The 18,957-nt window shown below is 49.8% G+C and overlaps 2 long non-coding RNA genes across 4 annotated transcripts; both read left to right on the top strand.

Annotated features, from left to right (window-relative positions):
- Positions 1–1,906: 1,906 nt before the first annotated feature.
- Positions 1,907–6,733, top strand: LOC136016811 (uncharacterized). Its single transcript, XR_010613717.1, has 3 exons — positions 1,907–3,630; positions 5,643–5,801; positions 5,931–6,733. It is a non-coding gene; the product is annotated as an uncharacterized LOC136016811 (long non-coding RNA).
- A 3,890-nt stretch (positions 6,734–10,623) lies between these two features.
- On the top strand, positions 10,624–18,052 carry LOC136016810 (uncharacterized). Of its 3 annotated transcripts, none has more exons than XR_010613716.1 (5): positions 10,624–13,316; positions 14,136–14,848; positions 14,946–14,999; positions 15,395–15,545; positions 16,103–18,052. It is a non-coding gene; the product is annotated as an uncharacterized LOC136016810 (long non-coding RNA). The 3 variants fall into 3 exon arrangements; XR_010613715.1 differs by having other exon boundaries at positions 10,624–14,688; positions 14,797–14,848; XR_010613714.1 differs by having other exon boundaries at positions 10,624–14,848.
- The last annotated feature ends 905 nt before the right edge of the window (positions 18,053–18,957 follow it).

Below are 18,957 nucleotides of genomic sequence, written 5' to 3'. Positions count from 1 at the left end.
AGATGGAAAACTGTTTGCACTAGGTACATGGTGGGACTTTGCTGTGCGCAGTCCGGAAAACTGGAAATGATGCGGAGACAGGTCACCAGAGTGGGGAAGGTGTTGGGAAACCCCTTCATGAGAGGTGACTAAAACAAGCGCAGCTTATTTAGCCTTACACAATGAAGGCTGAGGGGAGATGTGATTGCCCAGGCAGATAAACACAAGGGAGGCAGAGGAGCTAGTTAAGCTAAAGGCCAGTGTTGATACCAGGACGTGCAGATACAAACTAGTCATGAGTAAATTTCAGAGGGAAATGAGACGGAAGTGTCTAAGCACCAGAGCAGAGGCTATGGATGAGTGCTGGAGAGTCCATGCAACCAGGCTGCTCTTGCACTGGCGTTTGACTGTAAAATAGGATTAGGGGAGCAGGTCCCTCAAGATCAGGCAACTGGGTTTTGTGATCCGGGAAGTCCTGCCTGTTGCCAAAGGCCCCTTTAAGATTCTGGCAGGGGAAGGATGCAGATCTGAAGAGGACATATGTCTCGTCAAGTGACTCCAAGAGCAGTTGTTGAGAGCTTTTGGATGGTGCTGATGACAGGAGGTTAAAGATGATCCTCCACAGTCTTTTATCAGTGCTTCCCTCTTGGTTTTGACACTGACGGATCACTGAGTTCCCTCTTTCATCAGGTTGGAGTTTCAGGTTCTACACTAACTAGATCTCCCAGGTGGACTGGGAACACTGATTAAGATGGATAGAGTGAAAGCAAGTCCATTAAATTGTTAATAAAGAATATTACACACATACCTTAATCTGCAGCTAGCCTGACACTTTATAAAAGTACATTAGGATATAATCCAATTGAAGCCACAATATCGAGAACATCTTATCTCATCACAAATTGAAATTATATCATATTCCTCATTTCTTAAATTAAAAAGCTAAAACCTTTTAGTTTGCTCTCATATGCTTGTGTAGAACTTAATCAGTGGTTTTAACAACATTATTTTTCAATATGGGCCATTTCTGCTCTCATTTATTTACAAGAGAGAACTTCCTGGTAGGAGAAGTGATTCAATTTGCAGGAGGATACATCAAGCACTTAAGGATTTTCTAGGGATTGATTGATTATTTATCGTGTTATCTTGCCTGGAGACGTCTGATATGCCTGTGCTTTTGCTATCTCTCATTCCACCTAATGCTCCTCCTTTGCGTCTCGCTCCCCTCCGGTGCTAAGGGCTCTCTTCCCATGTGCATGTGTCTGCACGAGCTTGTTGGAGGAAAAGGGGGTCAGCGAAGGCAAGGCTGAGGCTGTCTCTGTTGGTATGGAGATGCTGGACTGGGCAGATAGGAGAGATTCATTTCACTGGGAGATAGCACAGAGGTAAGAGAGGTGAGAGGGTGGTTTGAAATTCGGCTGGGTTTTAACCGCAGGCTGCTGCACTGCTCAGATGTAGATCTCCAAGTGTGTCAAACGTGTCCTTCCTCAAGAGGAAGGAGCTGTGGCCATCAGCCCTGGCTGGGAGCTGGTTACCTTGAGCTGCTCTTCCCACGGTAGCTTTAAACACCTTCAGGTTGCCCAGTGAAGCTTCCTGGTGCTTCCATGGGACAATGCTTCCCGATCAGCTAAGCTGTCGCAGTGATGCACTGCCAATGGCTTTTCTAAGGCTCTTTGTAAAACCAGCATTGTCACTATGTTTGTGATCAATCCCAGCAAGGCAAGGTTTGGGGTATGGAGAAGAAGGGACCAGTTCCTCATGCTTAAAGAAAACCACTCTGGTAGCAATAGCTTCAAAGGGTGAGGGATGCGAACTGTCTCCCACTGCCTCGCTGCAGCAGAAGGACCCATTGGCAATGGCAAGTCTTCCATGAAGTGTCAAGCCCAAGGCCAAAGTGGAAACATGCAAGGTCTCCACCTGAGGTGGGATGACTTCCAGGAGCCTTGCAAGGGGCTTTGTCTTGAATGTTGGCTTCTCTTTGGTGCTGGCGCATGAGTGAAGGAGGGATGCTGCCCATGGGGGCTCTTGGCCTCACATTCCTGGTGGGGCTTTGGAGCATTGGATATAGGAAGAAAGAAAACTTTAGTTCAAGTTAGAAAACAATGACAGCAGAAACTCCCAGCCAAACCATCAACTGTTTGGACCGTGGTTGTCTTTCTGGCAGGGAGAGGCACTGGGAACAAGGGCATTTGAGGTTTATTCTTTTCACTGCCGCAGATTCTGGCAAATTGCTCTCCTTGCTGTAGTTTTCCCTGAGCAGTCTGAGATCAGCTGGGTTTATTCTTTTATGAGTATTGCAGTGCAGGAATTGGTCTCTTCTGGTGAAAATAAATACAGAAATCCTGAAGCACAACCCCAAAGAGAGACGAACCTGCGAGCAAGCACCACGCTGGGAAAGGGGGCACATTTGGGTTGTCTGGTTTTCCTTGTGGTTTTTTGGCTTGCGTTGTAAGGATTGCACCAAGATGACACACTAGGGAGGTCTGAAAAATGGGAACGCAATCCCCTGGCTCCAGGAGCTCAGACTTAAATATCAGCCAATACCTCAGGATGCACTTGCGAGTGCTGATGGAGCAGCTGACTCAGTGAGCTTGGAGGTGAACAACTCCAGAGCCCCCACAGAGCCCCATGGTCCTGATTTGCTGAACCCAGGGCAATAAATTCCTGTATAGGATGATCCATGTGCCCGTGCTCCTGAAGGATCAGGGCCAACATTGCAAAGTGCTGTGAGATGCTTGGATGAAAGGGACTACAGAAGCGCAAAGTATTACTTTTTCATGATTACTGCAATTGCTATCCTTGGGGCTGTCCAAGTGTTGTTGTTCCAAGTGAAAATATAAAACCCTTTTGGCATGTTTCTTTTTTGCGTTGTGATAAATAGAAATGCAGAGGCGAGAAAAAACACCCCAAATCTCTTCCTAACAGTGAGAGAAGGAAAGCAGCCCCTGTGCAATTTGTTACACATCTCATATGTCTCTGACTGCTAGCAGTAGAGATGTTTAGAAGGGAGTATTTAGCCAACCCAGTGCACAGCCTCTGGAGGACCAGCTTCTGATTTGGTCCATGCTTGGTTGAACCTTTACAGCAGCTTTACGGGTTTTCAACACAGCATTTCAGGAGAGGTTTTGATTCTGGAGGATGCCAACTGCACCCAGTGGGGCTGAGATGATTAATCAGATTATTGGAAGGGTGCTCGCCAGCGCTGGGAAGTGACCGGTCTCTGTCCTAATCTCCGGATTGAGATGTCAAGGCAGCATCCAGCTCAGAGCACTGAGCTCGCCAGGAGGCGGAGGAGGGAAAGAGATCTCCGGCAGCAAACAGCCTGGCAGGGCTGCCCGTGGTGGGGAGGGATGCTGGCCATCAGGGGCCAGGGGTGCTGCTGCGAGGGCTTTGCACATCAGGAAAGCCAGACAAAGCTGCCCCAACTGCTACAGAGCAGGAATAAGGTGATGGTTCCGCCTCAAACTGCCTTCTTCCCACTGTAGGGAGAGAGGGGGAATGGCCAGGATGTGCTGTGCTCCTGACCAGACACCGTGTATGGGCTCCTCTGCTTCCATCCCAGTTTTAGGTCTTTGCCAAGCAGAAGAGAGGAACAAGTGGCCTGGCATGGAAGAGACGCAAGCACAAAGTAGCTTCGAACACCAGTTTAAGGTAATTAGAGGAGCTGGGGCTTTGGTTGAAGTCTTGCAGGGGATGGCTTAGGGTGGATGGCATGGGGCCAGCCTGATAGGGCTGGCAGAGGGCTCCACGAGACAAGAAACATGGTGGGGAGCAGGGACTTAGCTCCAGTGATGCACTTTTCTCTTTGGGGACCAGAGCCGTTCATTGCCCATCTGCTTTTTATTTCCGTGTCTGGATTTATCTACTGTTAAAGATTAAGCCAGAGCACCCAAACAGGAGAAGGCATGTGCTGCAGCAGCACTGCATGGGGCAGCTTGGCCTGGGTTGAACACTGGGGTTAAGAGGGAAGGCAGCCACATGGGGATGAGGGACTCCCTGCTGCCCTGGGGCTTGCAGGCAGATGGGCTTTCCCCAGGGCCAGGGAGAGCACTCGGCACTGCTGTGTAGGGAATTGCACATCTCAACTCTGCTCTCTGGCTGGCTGATGTCCCTCCTTCTATGTAAGCCCAAAGTGTGCTGGGATCCCTTTTGCAGCATGAGCTGGTGGCACCTGAGGTGTTCATGGACCAATGACCTGAGCATCCTCACTAGCTGCCCTCCCCACATAGAATCATTGAATACTTAGGGTTGGAAAGGACCTTAAGATCATCCAGTCCCAACCCCCTGCCATGGGCAGGGACACCTCACACTAAACCATGTTGCCCAAGGCTCTGTCCAACCTGGCCTTGAACACTGCCAAGGATGGAGCATTTACCCCTTCTTTGGGCAACCCATTCCAGTGCCTCAGCACCCTAACGGTAAAGAATTTCTTCCTTATATCTAACCTGAACTTCCCCTGTTTAAGCTTGAACCCATCACCCCTCGTCCTATCGTTACAGTCCCTGATGAAGAGTCCCTCCGCAGCATCCTTGTAGCACCCTTCAGATGCTGCTTCCCTGCCCACCATTCAGTTCTCTCCCCATCTCTCCACTTCTCCTCCAGCCCCAAACAGGGGGCACTGGCCCTCGGCCGGAGCAGCACCAGAGCCGTGTGTATGCAGAGCCCGCAGTTGCCATCTGCACGCTCCCAGCCAGGCCCTGCAGGTCGAGCTGCCCTCAGCCCCCAGCCCTTCGCCCGTGGCACCCATGGCACTGCCATCAGCTGATGGGGAGGATGACTCAGCCGGCAGCTGTCGGGCCCCTAAAATAATGACAAAAACAATTAGCAGTCCAAGCAGTAGCCTCTCCTTAATTATCTCCTCCGAGTTTAATTAACTAGCTAAATTATCAGCAGTAATGTAGGCATTAATTATGTCAAATTACAGTGTAAAAATCACAAAGTGTGGAAAATGTCAATTCAGCTGCGCTCACCTGCCGGGCTGAGACAGCGCTGGGGACAGAGGCTCAGCCCAGCGCAGGGGAAGAGGCTGCTCCTCCTCCCCAGGGGGTGAGACCCACCGCGGCATCCTCAGTGGGACCAGGGGGACGTTGGTGCCGACAGGAACCAGTGGCACCGTTCGGGTTGGGGAGCATTGGGGGCTGTCTGGGTGGGTGCAGGAGCAAGGAGGTGGGAAGCGTTTTGGCTCTGGCAGAGGGAGGGGAAGGAGCGTGGCTCCCCAAACCAGATGGCTTGGATGCTGAATTATTAAATTATGAATATTAATACAAATCAAGACATGGAAGAGGTAATAATTTTGCTGCCCTACAGAAATAATTAACATAATTTTGATAAATTATGTGATAAGAGAATCTCAAAATTGAGGTAGATTTATCTTAATTAATATCTTGGACTTGCTCCGAAAGGTAAATCGTTCTACTGGGGACTGGGAAAGGGTGAAGAAGGGGCCCCTGGTTCTGGGAGCTGGACCGTTTCTGGGGTTGGGGTGGTGGGGAGATGGGGCAGCCCCCCCAGGCTGCACCCCAGCCTTAGTTCAGCCATACAGGGGGAAGCCCCACAGGGACATCAAGTGACTCAGTTCAGGTTGCGTGGGTCAGCGAGTAGAGGTTTGAGCTGGCAAACTCTGCATACCCAGTGCCACCCTCCACATTTTGCTCTCTCCGCAGAGGCAGTGCTGGGCACACACTGAGGTCTGAGCCCATGGGATCAATGGCTTCACCAGAAACTGCTGCCCAAGTGCCCCTTTCCTCTGTCTGCACACATGTACATCATGACACATGCCTGCTGTATTCATCCATCTGTGCCACTCCACGCACACGAGAGTGGTTAGTGGCTTCTTGTTTTCACAGTTCATGCGTGTCTTCTCTTGTCCGTGTCTAGCCAAGGGCTGGGCATGAGAGTAAGACCTCATATGCTTTCTGTGCTCGCACATGCATGGCTTTTATCCTTTCCAGTGCATCTTCAGCATCATCATCCACACGCTGGTGACAAGCAAGCTGCAGAAGCAGGTGAACACTGCTTCCCAGGGCCTGCAGAGCAGCATCCATGCTGCACATCTCTGACAGCATCACTCCAAGGCACCAGGACAGGGCTGCATCCCGAGCGGATGGAGACACACCAAATGGACACGGTGTGTTTGTTTTCTGCAGGTGAACCACCAAGAGCTGTGAGTGTGGGGACAGCCCAGGGTGGTAGTTAGCCTGGTAGGGAAGGGGACATTCAGTTATGATTTGCTTCACCATCCATCATTGTGGTGTTGGGATGCTTTGCACTGCCCCACATTGTTTCCTTTCAGCTTTCATGACTGCAGAGAAGCCTGTGTCCCTCTCTAAGTGTCTGTGACATGAACAGGCAGTGCCCTTCCCCTTCCTCAAGCCGTGGTTATCGCCATGGTCTTTGTCTTGGTGGTGCTGCTGATCATCAGCTCAGCCTGAAAAGGTGCAAATCTGCCCTTAAAAGGGTGTACAGGCGGGGTGTATAAGTTGCTTTATGTTGCATAAAGTCTTGTATTTGAATCCTGAAGACATAACCTCACACCTTCAGCAGAGGTGCAGCCCAGCAGCCACTGAAGCAGCAGACATCCCCCACGCACAGGCAGTGCATATACTGGTACGGGTATACACACAGAGATCATCAATAGCTTGTGGCATCAAAGCTCCAACTCAAATTACAGGGCTAATTGCAAAATTAAAGGAAATAATGCTTTATTATGACATTTCTGCAATACCAGCTCAAGCAGTCGAGGAGAAAACATTATCTGCACATTAATGGTGTCCGTTTATATGTCCAGAGCGGTAGCTCTGCTGCAGTTCTGTCTGTAGCCTAGTTACGTTTCAAGTGTGTGTCTGCCTATAGCTTAGTTACTCGACGTGTTTCTGACACGGGTGGGCAGGAGGAGTGCGAGGAGCAGCCAGGAGAGGCTGTTCTCCGGAGGCTCCGGTCTTGGTCTCGAGCTCGAGAGGTTTTTAGATTCACATCCATGCGTTTGGCAGCTTAATTGGCACAAGTTTTAACTTTTCAGAAGGGTTGCTCTGTTCCCACTGGCAGGATTTAAAGCCTCAAACACTTTCCTTTTTCAAAGGGCTGTACAAATGGTAACTAACACAGCCCCCGTTCAGTGTAATCTCTAGATGGGGAAACAGAGTCACACGCTGCACGAGTCCCTTAGCCTGCTCGGGGGAGTTGCTGGGTCCCCCATCCCATGCTCCATCTAGAAGGCACTGTCGTCTCTTCCAAGCCTTCCCCGCTCTGCCCCACTGCTGTAAAACCAATGTGTATTTTGTGTTATTTGGCTGGGCAGAAAATAATGGGAATTAAAAACCCAAAGCCAATGACTGCCATGATGCCAAGGCATAGGCTGGAAGCAGGCTTGTGATGTGGCAGCCTTGTTTCCTCCAGGTGAGACCAGTTATGGTGCTTGGGATATTAAGGGGTATTCCTGGGCACAAGGAGCAGTAGGAACCAGTACTGGGAATATCATTCATGGAAAAAACCACAACGGGAGAGCCTTTGCCTTGCTTTCTGGTGTTGCAGGAATACCCCATGCGCATCGTGCTGCACAGTCCCAGGAGCATTTTGCAGGAGGCAAGCCTCATGCTGTGTGTAGATATATGCATGCACACACACAAACAGATGGATGGACAGGCACCAACGCTGCCCACTGCATCCAACAATTCAATTTGAGTCCAGCCTTAACCCCTTCACCACTGCAGGAGGCATGTTCTGCGGCTTGGTCCCATCAGGAGAGGGGATGTGCTGCTGGTGGTACTTTGATGGAGCTGTTGAGATGGGGAGGATGTGGCTGGCCTTGGGGGGACCAAATTGTTCAGCTGTGTTTGATGTAGGGAATGGAGAAATGGAACTGAAGCCCAGTGTAATATGGGGCACAAAGGAGGGATATTAGGAGGTCTGGGTGGAAGGAGGGTTGGATGGAGAGTGGTACTGGCAGTACTCCCCCATTTGGGCAGCAAACCCCAAGCGGTAGGAGGAAAGTGGGGGCAAATGAGGCAGGGAAACACATACAGAGAGGGGTATTATTAGTGTGACTGCCCTGCTTCTGCAGAACAAGCATGGGGTGTGAGGACGAGGGACATTTGTTTGGGGTGAAGGAAACCAACCTAAGACAGCAGGAGAGCACAGGAGCCACCCCTATGTGTGCGCACACATGGGTATGAGCAAGACATTCCCAACTGGGAGAGCACATCCATGATGTGGAGCTGGTGGAAACCTCATCCTTCCCCTCCCCTCGCAACCTCCCCTCTGCTGGGGCTGAAGGTGGGGAGACTGGCTCTGCTCCTGCCTTTTGTGGTTGCTACTTCCACTTTGTTCCAGGTCTCTCCTCTGTTGGGACTTTGGGCCTTCCCGTTCCTCAGTAATTGTATAATTACTTCACAACATGCTTCAGGAATAGTCGGGGAGACAGCTACAGCCTAGCACAACAATGGTGACAAGTAAAACATTAATTTCTGGAGTTCTTTTAATTAATTCATCAGGAATCGTGCTGTGCGGGATGATTACGTTAAAGTGTTTAATTACAAATTTATATGTAATGATGCACTTTAATTACTTTGGACTGGTACAATATTATTGGGCCCTTTTCCCAAGATTCCTGGCACTGGGTTTGGGCTGCACAGAAGCAGTGCCATGGATGCTTGTGCCTCTAAATTATTTACATGGCATGGGAGAAATCTGGTCCTGATGGATGAGGGCAAATCCTCCCCTTAGCTGAATGGGAGCGAGGGCAGTGGGGAATGAGGAGAAGGCAGGTCAGCGTGGCGTGTGCGTGTCGGGCTCAGCATCAGGGTGGGTTTTGTTGGAAGAATAGGGGTTAATCTGGTGGAAACTGGAGTGATAGAGAGCCAGGAGTGACAAATATTTATCAAAGGGACTGGTGTCAGGATTCTGGTTCACTGACATGGATCCGTCCCGGATGGATCTCACGAAGCAGCGTGAGATGCTGCTGCAAACAGCCCTCGCCAAGCATGTAGGATGCTTTTCTCCTGCTCCTTTTGCTTGTCCTGCTTTCCTTTGTCTTGCCTGTCTTTGTGTGCATGTGTGCACACGCTCATTTTCTTTCCCTTTAGGCTCCCATTCTCCCCTCATCCCATCTCTATTTGCCTCTGTGCACGGGGAGCATCTGTCATTCTTCTTTCTCCTTTGTCAGCATCCCCCCTGGCTCCCAGACCCCAAAGGGCCAGCCACACTGTTATAAAGCCCTGTGAGCTGAAGTGCTTCAAGTTAAGTTTGAGGTTGGCCTGTCTTTAAGATGCTCTATGTGCAAAATAACCAGTTATGGTGAAGATGATATATATAAATACATGTATCTGTGCTGCACAGAGTAATCTGCAGGGCATGCACTGCCTTGCTGTTGTGGACTCGCACTGTCTGGCACACGAGGGTCTGACAGAACTTGTTTTGTTTTACTTGAGTCTGGAGATCATGCTCTGGAAAGGAAGAAATCCAACAATAACCTCTTCGAGAGCAAGGGAAAGAGAAATCAGCTTTGGTTTGTTAGGGTCATAGATCCCCACAGATGCACCACCGAGGCTTGGAGTGGTGTCACCAACACTTGGCTTGCCATAGGCAGCCCAGGTTTGGGCTGGTTACTCTGGGGAGCTGCCATAGGAGGAAGAATGTCAGGACATGGACCAGGAGCAGCCAACAGCAGAACAGGAGGGGATTTAACAGAGGGGATCAGACCCACCATCTGGTCATCTCTGGACCCAAAACACCTCATCTGCAGAAACTGAGTGATCTTTGGGTGATCTCTGGGTGGCTGCCTGGAGGATGTAGCTCAGGTGATGCCCACTGACAGCCCCAGATATATTAGTTGCAATTCGGTCTATGGCCATGGAGGGCTTCATAAGGAAAGAACAACACAGCTCCTGCAGGGCTTAGATGGGCAGGAGAGCCCATGGCCAGGGTGGCTGGGATAAAACCAAATGGGGAATGGTACGAGCTCCTGGCAGTCACTGCTTATTGAAGATAGAAAGGGGCACGATGACTGTATCCTTCAAGAAGACAGAACACAGGGCACATTACTGCTGAGTGAGAGATGTCCTGGTAAAGCAAGGCCATTCACATGGGTAAGTAAGTGAGAGGGAGACCCTTTGGGAGCCAAACTATGCATCACCCTGCTGACTCCCAGCAGCTGCTGCTCCTGATGATGCTGTAGCTGAGGTGAGGAAGGAAAACCCCTTTACTTCCACGGGAAGTCAGGGTGTTTGCAAGTCCAGAAAGCCTTGTCTCCTGATGGTCAGGTTTCGCAGAGGCTGTCCCAGCAGATGGAAATGGTCCCTCTTTGCATGTGGAGGGCAGTGAAGAACTTCTTCCCCCCCAGGCTTCCCCTGCCCCTTTCCTTTGCCTACGTGTTGAGAAGATGCAAGTGCGCTTTGGCAGGGAGCGGGGAGCGCTGGACATCTCAGTGAGTGCAGAAGTGCTTCTGGCTGTAGCTTGGGTGTTTCCAAGCCAGAGCTGATCCCAGTGTTTGGCACTGCACATGCTGGGTCACGCAAGCCTTTTCCTGGCAGTCTTCAGAGGGGAGGGGTTTGCAAGCAATGCGGGAGCAGGGCTTTCCTGAAGGGTGGGTGGGAGGGGGGGGGCTGCAATCAAAGTACAGACAGAAGGTGTGGGCATCAGGCAGATCAACCCAATCAATTCACGTTCAACCTGAAATCCCAGAGTAGGACATATCCTGCACGTGTTTGTAGTAGCAGTAGTCTCTGCCTGATGCAGTTGGCTGGACTGCTGCACAGGCTTCAGATGTCTTCTTTTTCTGTTCACTTTGACATTACTCCAGACATCCAGAAGTGGTTTTAGTGCTGGTACTCACTGTGGAGGAGGAGATGGGCTGATGCACGCATAGCCCTGTCTCCGAGGTGCGCCGCATGGGTCAGAGGCACAGAGCAGCTCTCCAGGACAGACCCATCCTGAGCAGGGATTCATTCTGCCACAGGTAATTCCTGGTTGTGGCTTTTTTCCTGCCTGCATCGGGCTGATTCGGGTGCTGGAAGTGGTACCTCACCGTGATGACTTGGAGCCTTGCACGCCATGCTAGGGAGGGCTCCACGTGGTGCTGAGGAGCCTCCTGGTGCCATCTCCCCACTGCCTGCTGCTCCTGGGGGATCATGGAGATAATAACGTAGCTGAAGGTTGCCGAAGGCTCCCATTTTCATGGGGGGATGAAGGCAGGAACCCCCCTTACCCCAAGTCCCTTCTCCAAGCCCTATTCCCAGCGGCATCGCGGCACCTTGGCCGTGCCGAGCGTGGCTGGCACCGTCCATGTCCGTGCTGCCGGCGCAGGGCCGGCCCGGCGGGCAGCAGCCCTGCCAAGGCCAGATGGTGTTTGTGAGCAGCGCCAGGTCCCAGCTGAGCGCTGCCCGGCGAGACGCACGCGGGAGCCGCCGGCGCTGCCAAGCCCACGGCATATGCTGCGCTCTGCCCTACACCTGCCCGTGGGCAGCCTCGCGTGGCGCCGGCGTGGAGGAAGAGGGAGAAACCTCATCCCCATCCGGAAGGAATCGAGCGGATCAACGAGGGCGGCGAGACCCGAGAATGCGAGCGTGCAATAAGAGATGGTGCAGGGGGAGATGCAGCAGCCCCGGTAAGGTCATGGGGTGTATGGGAACGGGGTGGCCGGCACATGTCCCCTTTGCATGGGGACCCCCATCTGCACCACAATCCCCCTTTGGGGGGTGGACCAGGTGATATTTAAAGGTCCTTTCCAACTCAAACCATTCTGCACGGCTCTGCCACATCCCCACCAGCCCCAGCAGAAGGTGCTGGGAAACTGCTAGGGGATATTTAACTTCTCAGGAGCAAACCCCAAGCGATCATGAGAAAAATGGACGGGGGAGTATACTTGCTGCCTGTTTTGAATTTACTTTGGTAAACTGTATGCAACAGGGGCTTGGGTCTATAATTTATTGAAAGGAACCAGACTGGAAACCAGCTTCATACTGTGAGTAATTTCTAGCATCACTGTAATCTATCACTGGGAGACAGGGCACTTTGTTCCTCTGAAAAATTGTTTTTTATAGTTGGCTTAGTAACAACAATTATCGTTATTAATATTAATAACTCCTTGTGTAAGGCCTTTCTTGTGTGGTTTAGAAAGCATTGTGTACATGGGTCAATAGGAGTTAAGGGGCATCTCGTGGGAAGGGAAACCGAGGCACAGGTTTGGCCGCTGCCTTGCTTAGACTCACGCTGGCACGCAGCATCCTTACTCTCAGCATACGGCTTGGTCCACGAGATGCTGCTGCCCTTTGCGTATATCTGAAATATCTGAGGATTTAGTAGTGATGAAGGAGCAGATCAGGGCATCAGTTTGTTTTAAATTTGGGTCTGCTTAGATTAAAAAAGTTATTAAGAAAACTCCGGAAAGAAATAGCCCTCGCCATGCCATGGTAGCTGGAGCTGGTGTGCAGATTGTCCCCCACGTGCTGCAGCTCATCCCCTGGGAGAGCACACAAACAGGCACATCTGGTCTCAGAAACAGTGGCTCAAGCATTTCCTCCATTTAGTTTTAATGTAAGGGAAGTAGGAAGGTCTAGAAGCCTTTGATTTTCCCCCTGACTGGCTCCCTGGCGTCTGCCCTGTGGCCATGGGACACCCCTCCTTAACTCCGTGCTGCCAAGCCCACCAGCGTGGCTCACTGGATAACACAGTGTCACCTCACAGGGATCTCCCCAGTCTCACTTCCCAGAGTGGAAAAATGTCATTTCTGCATAGAAATCAGCAAAGACCGGCTGCTGAAAGCACTCTGGGTGCTGGGGACGGGGGGACAGCTCCAGCCTGGCTCTGGTGGCAGACAGGTATGGATGGGGACACCTCAACATCATCCTCTCCACCGCTTAGGCCATATGCAAACTAAATGTGACTGTTCTGGACATGTGTGACTTTACCGTAATTTAGGGAGTGAAACTACCCCAGGTGATAATTGCATTCTTCTATGGAACTGGTGTAAACTTTCTGTCCATACATTGTTCAAGATGCTATTTTATGTGTAACGAGAGAGTTCCTAAGCTGAACTTTATCCCTGTCTCTTTTCACTTCTTGCTTTGTAGCAATAACAGTATTTAAACTTTATAGAGCATTTTACATCTCCGAAGTCCATTTGCAGGTATTAACTAACATATCCTTGGGTCACTCCCATGAGGTGGAGGAGCACAACAGTGTTATCTGCACTTGCAGGTGGAAAAGTCAAGGCAACAGGAGGGAGGACAGGATCAGGACTGAAGCACAGGCTTCCTGGCTGGCCTCAGGCAGCATCCCTCAATGCCTTTTTGTGGCCTACCATCGCTGGGTTCGCTTGCAAATGTTCACTTCCAGTAAGAGAAGTGGGTAAAAAAAAGTAAGCAAATTAGAAGAAATACTTTTTTTTAATTAGGAATTTTAGCTTTCTTTTGGCATTTCTCTGTATTTCTTTAATGCAATGAAGAACGCTCAGAGCAGAGCCGTGTTCCTTAATCCTGTACAGCAGTAATATAATCTGCATTTGTTCAGAGCCATTCAGCCTAAATCATCCCTGAGCACTGAAGCTGATGTGCACGCAATGCATGGTGATAAATCCAGCCTCCACCTCAATGGAGGCACTTCAGTTAAAACACAGTGAGACAGCCCTGGCACCAGTGAGGCCGGAGAGGACACTCATTCCCTTACCCAGCAGCACATGGAACTGAAGCCTTTGCAGAAGATGCCCATTTCTGCTCAGTTTGCTGTGCTGGAGTCAGATGTGTAGGTCCATGTGCAGGTCCATGATCCCTGGACATGTGCTGCCGGTGCTGTCCATCTGTCCAGGGTTTGTGGACGTTGGCAGTTCCATCAGGGTCATGCAACATCTGCATATCCCTGGAAAATCCCCCTTTTCCACCTGGATAAGAAGGTGTGTTGGAAGAGACGCAGCGTGTGGTGGTGGTAGTTAATTATCCAGCATCCCAATGGGACTGAGCTGTCACTGTCACCGCTAAGGCTGGGGAAGCAGAACCATGGGGAGGGCAGCACCACGGCCCCCCTCACATGCAACGCCAAGCATCAGATGGAAAAGCAAAGTGTTTACGCTGCCAGACCCATCATCTCTGCCTGCAGAACCTAGAGAGGAGGCCAGGCAGCAGCCTGGGGGAACCCGGGGCACACGTAATGGTTTTCTCCCCCCCCAGTTTTCTCCTGTTTCCCAGGCCTTTCGAGGGTTTCGCTCCATCGCGGGTGAGGAAGCCAACAGATGGCACTGTGCTGTTTCTGGAGGAGCTCAGCCTTGCTGGAGGCCAGGCAGGGATTCCAGAACGCTGGAAAAGCATTGCACTTCAGGGAAGTTTCCCCGTGCAGAGGCACAGGAAAAGTCTCCCCATGGTCCTGCCTCCAGCCACCCTGAGCCGCTGCTTTGGTTCAAACCATGATGCAAAGCATGTTTGTACGCAACCCCAGGGCATTATCTGTTAACTGGAAATAGGATGCAAAACCGTTCTGCAGACCAGGTCAGTGTCAGAAAAGCTCAAACTCCCATTAAGAACATTCTTCTCCCTGCATCCCCAGATGTAAGCACCCCAAAACACCGTGCTGATACCCGGCCGAGGAAATCAGCTGCAAGAAGCTGATTGTTTTGGCAGGAGCCACAGGGCTCCCCGGGAGCGTGGATGTGTCACCCGGTGGCCCTCATCTGGAGTTTGACTTTAGCCCCAGGGGCTGCTGCTCTTTGGGACCGGCAGAGTGGAGGTGAGGGATGGGGTGATGCTGGGGTTGGTTCCTGGCAGGCAAACCCTGCCTGTTCTTCCATCAAGCCTCCCCTGTGCCAGAGCACCCTTTGTTTCACATGTCCTGCAGGTTTGCACTCATTGCTCTAGAAGCAGAGACACATTGATGGCTCCAGGCATAGGTTTGTGCCTTGTAGCAGTGTTGGGTGGGTGGTTTGGGGTGAGCTATCCCCACTGCTCCAAATGTGCCTGTTTCCAAGCTGAATCTCTCTTTTCCAGACCAGTTTTGGGAAGTCCTACGGAGCCGTTCCCCAGTGTTCCCACTTCTACCTGGTGGGTATCGCTGTCATCACTGACACGTTGTTTCCACCTCCTTAAGAAGCTTCTATACCCTGAGATCTTGCTGTATTGATACCGCATCCTCCAGCCTGTGATGGGGAAAGCTGGGCTCCAAACCCAGCATCAGGAACTGCTCTAACCTGGTAGCTACATCTGAGCAGACACAGATGTCAATGTGGGGGTAATTCAGACATACAGCCCTATTTTTTTGCCTGCAAGACCTTTTCTAGCGAGCAGGACCAGCAGTGAGTGCACAGCACAGCTCCGCACCCTGCCGTGCCGTCTCTCCGCCTTCTTCCTACAATTTGCCATTCTTCCTTTCCTCCCTCCCTCTTCTAAAAGCCCTCTCAAGGTCCAATCCAGCGGAGGTAAACAGTGTTTTCTGCCAGGTCCTGAGCATCCCTGTCTCTCATGGAGCCCCTGCACACCCTCCAAGGACGTGTTCAGCATCACTGTTGTACCCAGCCACCCCCTGCACGTGATGGGCTTGACCCCACTGCCGTCCGATGCCGCCTTTCAAATCGCTGAAGCCAAATTAGGGTAAGTAGTTATATTAGGCTGACCTACGCCTTGTCAATCTTTACATCATTCAAAGGCAATTTAGCCTATTCATTCATAACAAGAGGCTATTGATTGAATAATCTCTGTTATTAGCGTTTGGGTAGAACTTGCTCTTGGTTTTATTTTATTATTAGCTTGGTGTGTTTAGCTTAAACCCGTTTCTCTTTTGCCCTGCTGTAACTGCAATTACTGTAAAGAGTGTGAGCAGATACTTGATTAAGCTTTGCAGAGATTATTACAAAGCAAGGCCTCTATCCTAATGCACATATTTCAGGAGAAATAGCATAAAGAAGAAGCATGCATGTGTGAATTCCTAGAATCTGCAAGCAGCATTTATCCTTGCAGGTCAATAGCTCATATTGTCTGCGCTGCGAAATTGTTCAAACATATACAATGCTCTCAAAACATTGCTTAATTAGATTCTAGAGAACATTGACACACAAACAAAAGATATTAATATCAAGGATTTCAGCATCAAATGTAGTTTACACAGATCAAAGAACGTTTTTGGTCCAAAGAGGTTATGAATGTGACAGGTTGTTACTCCACAAGTGAAGAATATGACAAGAGGGGAAAGCAGTGATCAGAGAGTGGAGCACAAAGAGGAACGAGTATGGGCTCGTGAGAGACGTGGGGAAGATGAAGCTGCAGAAACATTAAAAGGAAGATTACTGGAGATGCAGGGAAAACACCCTACAGAAAACAGCGACAGATTCTGTGGCAATGCCCCCTAAAATGGGCATGATGCTTTTGGGGGGTATAGGGTTGTGAATTGCTTGTTGCAGGGCAGAATAAGACTTGTCCTCTTTCATAGGGATGGCATATTAAGAGTAATATCCAAAACTCAAAAATGTGTTTCTGGACAAAATCTGTCTCAAAATTGATGGCTAAGGTCTGAATGGAGACTTGGTCCTTAGCTGGGAGCCTGTTATTGCTTAGCCATTTGATGTGGTCGGTGTTGCTTGAAACTAGAATGAGGCAGTGAAGAGGGGAAGGAAGGGGATGTGGAGTTGAGCTGGAAGAGCCATGAAGTGACAGGTATAAGTCAGAGGTGAGTTATCAGAAGATGCGCAGTCCTAGCCAGGCCTGGGATCTTGGGTAGCAATAAGATAGGAAAGGGGAGAAATAGAGCTAAAAGTTGTCTGTCCTGGGTTTTACAAATGCTGCTGAGAACAAGCAACGTATCTGCATATGCCCAGCATGGGGGAGACTGATGATCTCCTTGGGATGTGGGTATCCTGTCCCCACCACCTTGAAATAGCTGCAGGGCCTGGGAGCAGCTTCCTGGAGCCTTGGTGATCCTGGGACAAGCAGGACTGCCCCAGACTTGCAGCCTGAACTGGGAAAATGTTCAGTCTGGTCAATGGGATCTTAATTCAGCTCAGCCACCACACCTGGAACAGGAAATTACTCTCCGGTAGCTACCTGAAACAGAAGCAAGGACCTGGAATGCAAACAGAGGAAATGGATGTAAAGGCAGGCACAGAGTAGTTGTCCAGGAACACATGCAAGCAGCTAAAAGAGCAAGCCAAGGGAAATCAATGAAATTGACTTAAAATACATATGACTGAGAAAAAAAATTAATAAGCCAAAGCTGTATTTAATGTCAATATTGTTGTAGTAGTCTGAGGAATCATGAATAAATAAAAACAGATGGTGGATTGATCATACACCACCAAGAAAGGCACTTGTGAAGAGTATTTTCTTCTCAAGGCACACAGACTCATATGTGCGTTTCTCGTTTACTTTAATGGGAGTCGTGTTTGCAAACTCCGGTGTTTTGAGAAACTGGAAAACCTCAGTGGTTAAGGCTTGTTTTGACACCACCGTTTCCTTGTTCCCCTGGAAAGTATGAATTCCTGTTTCAGAAGTGTTCCACCTGCATATTGCACTATCCATCACAGCGACCTGCCAAACCCAAAAATACACTGACAAAACAAGGACTGGCATTTTAAAACATCGGTAACTTGCAGCATTACTGATGAGCACCCTCTCCCTTCAGCTTTTACTAACAAGCCCTAAAAGCAAACCGTCCCTATTGCTTCTGACAAAGGCATTGCCCTCATCCGAATGCTGGCAGAGCTACTGGGACCTACATCTTGGTCCTAAGAGTGCTCTCAGAGCCAACCACATTGAAGAAGCTCAGCTCCTTGCCCGACTGCATCTTTTGATTTTTCTATGTATGTGGATAGCGCATCATGGCATCCCACTTCAAAATTTGGGAAGAGAAAATCTGCACAGTGATGAGCTACATATTCCTGGCACAGAGGGCACACTACTAGGCCCTATTCCAGAAGATCATTTAAGCATGCATTTCCTGAACAATCTTATTTTTAATAGGCTTTTTCATTAGGTAGGTCCTTAGCAATACTGTGGGTACAGAGACAGGCAATTTGTCTATCACTAGTTCCCATTGCTGTGGTATGTAGCCTTCAGAGACTGAAATAACAGCCTTAATGTCCCCATGAAAATGAATTATTTGTCTTAAAATGTATATCCTATTATTGAAATCAAAGTGGGAGCAATAAAGAAGTGGCCAAATTCAAAATCATCCGAGTATGTTCAATTATGTGCCATTTTTATCCCAACTTCAGCTCACGTCATCAACAGGAAACGTAAAAACTTCTTGTTTCTTCTCAGAGAGCACATGGGCTGACATGTTCCATCTCTCTGGAGCAGTGGCAGGACGTGTCATCCGTGCCATGCTTTAGCACAACTGTATGTTCAAGAGGAAACAGCCTCAAGTTGCTCCAGGGGAGGTTTAGGTTGGAAATAAGGAAACATTTCTTCACCTGAAGGGTCGTCAGGCATTGGAACAGGCTGCCCAGGGAAGTGATGGAGTCACCATCCCTGGAGGTATTTAAAAGATGTGCAGATGTGCGTCAGGGACTGCAGTGACAGGACAAGGGGTAACGGGTTAAAACTTAAACAGGGGAAGTTTAGATTGGATATAAAGAGGAAATTCTTTCCTGTGAGGGTGCTGAGGCACTGGAATGGGTTGCCCAGGGAGGTTGTGAATGCTCCATCCCTGGCGGTGTTCAAGGCCAGGTTGGACAGAGCCTTGTGTGGGATGGTTTAGTGTGAGGTGTCCCTGTCCATGGCAGGGGGTTGGAACTGGATGATCTTAAGGTCCTTTCCAACCCTAACTATTCTATGGTTCTAGGATTCTATGATTCTATGTGGTGCTTAAGGACATGGTTTAGTGATGGACTTGGCAATGCTGGGTTAATGGCTGGACTGGATGATCTTCAAAGTGTTCTCCAACTGAAATTATCTATGAATCAGAATGCTGCTAAATGTTGTCTGTCCATGGTTATGAGCATCCTGAGCTGGGGAGCATCAGCAGAGTAGGGACAGGAGATTCTTGTGTTCAATCAACAGGTAAGGAGAT

Source organism: Lathamus discolor, chromosome 6 (assembly GCF_037157495.1).
Source record: "Lathamus discolor isolate bLatDis1 chromosome 6, bLatDis1.hap1, whole genome shotgun sequence".
NCBI lineage: Eukaryota > Metazoa > Chordata > Aves > Psittaciformes > Psittacidae > Lathamus > Lathamus discolor.
Note: the sequence above shows the minus strand (reverse complement) of the source record. Positions and strands in the feature narration are given on the sequence as shown.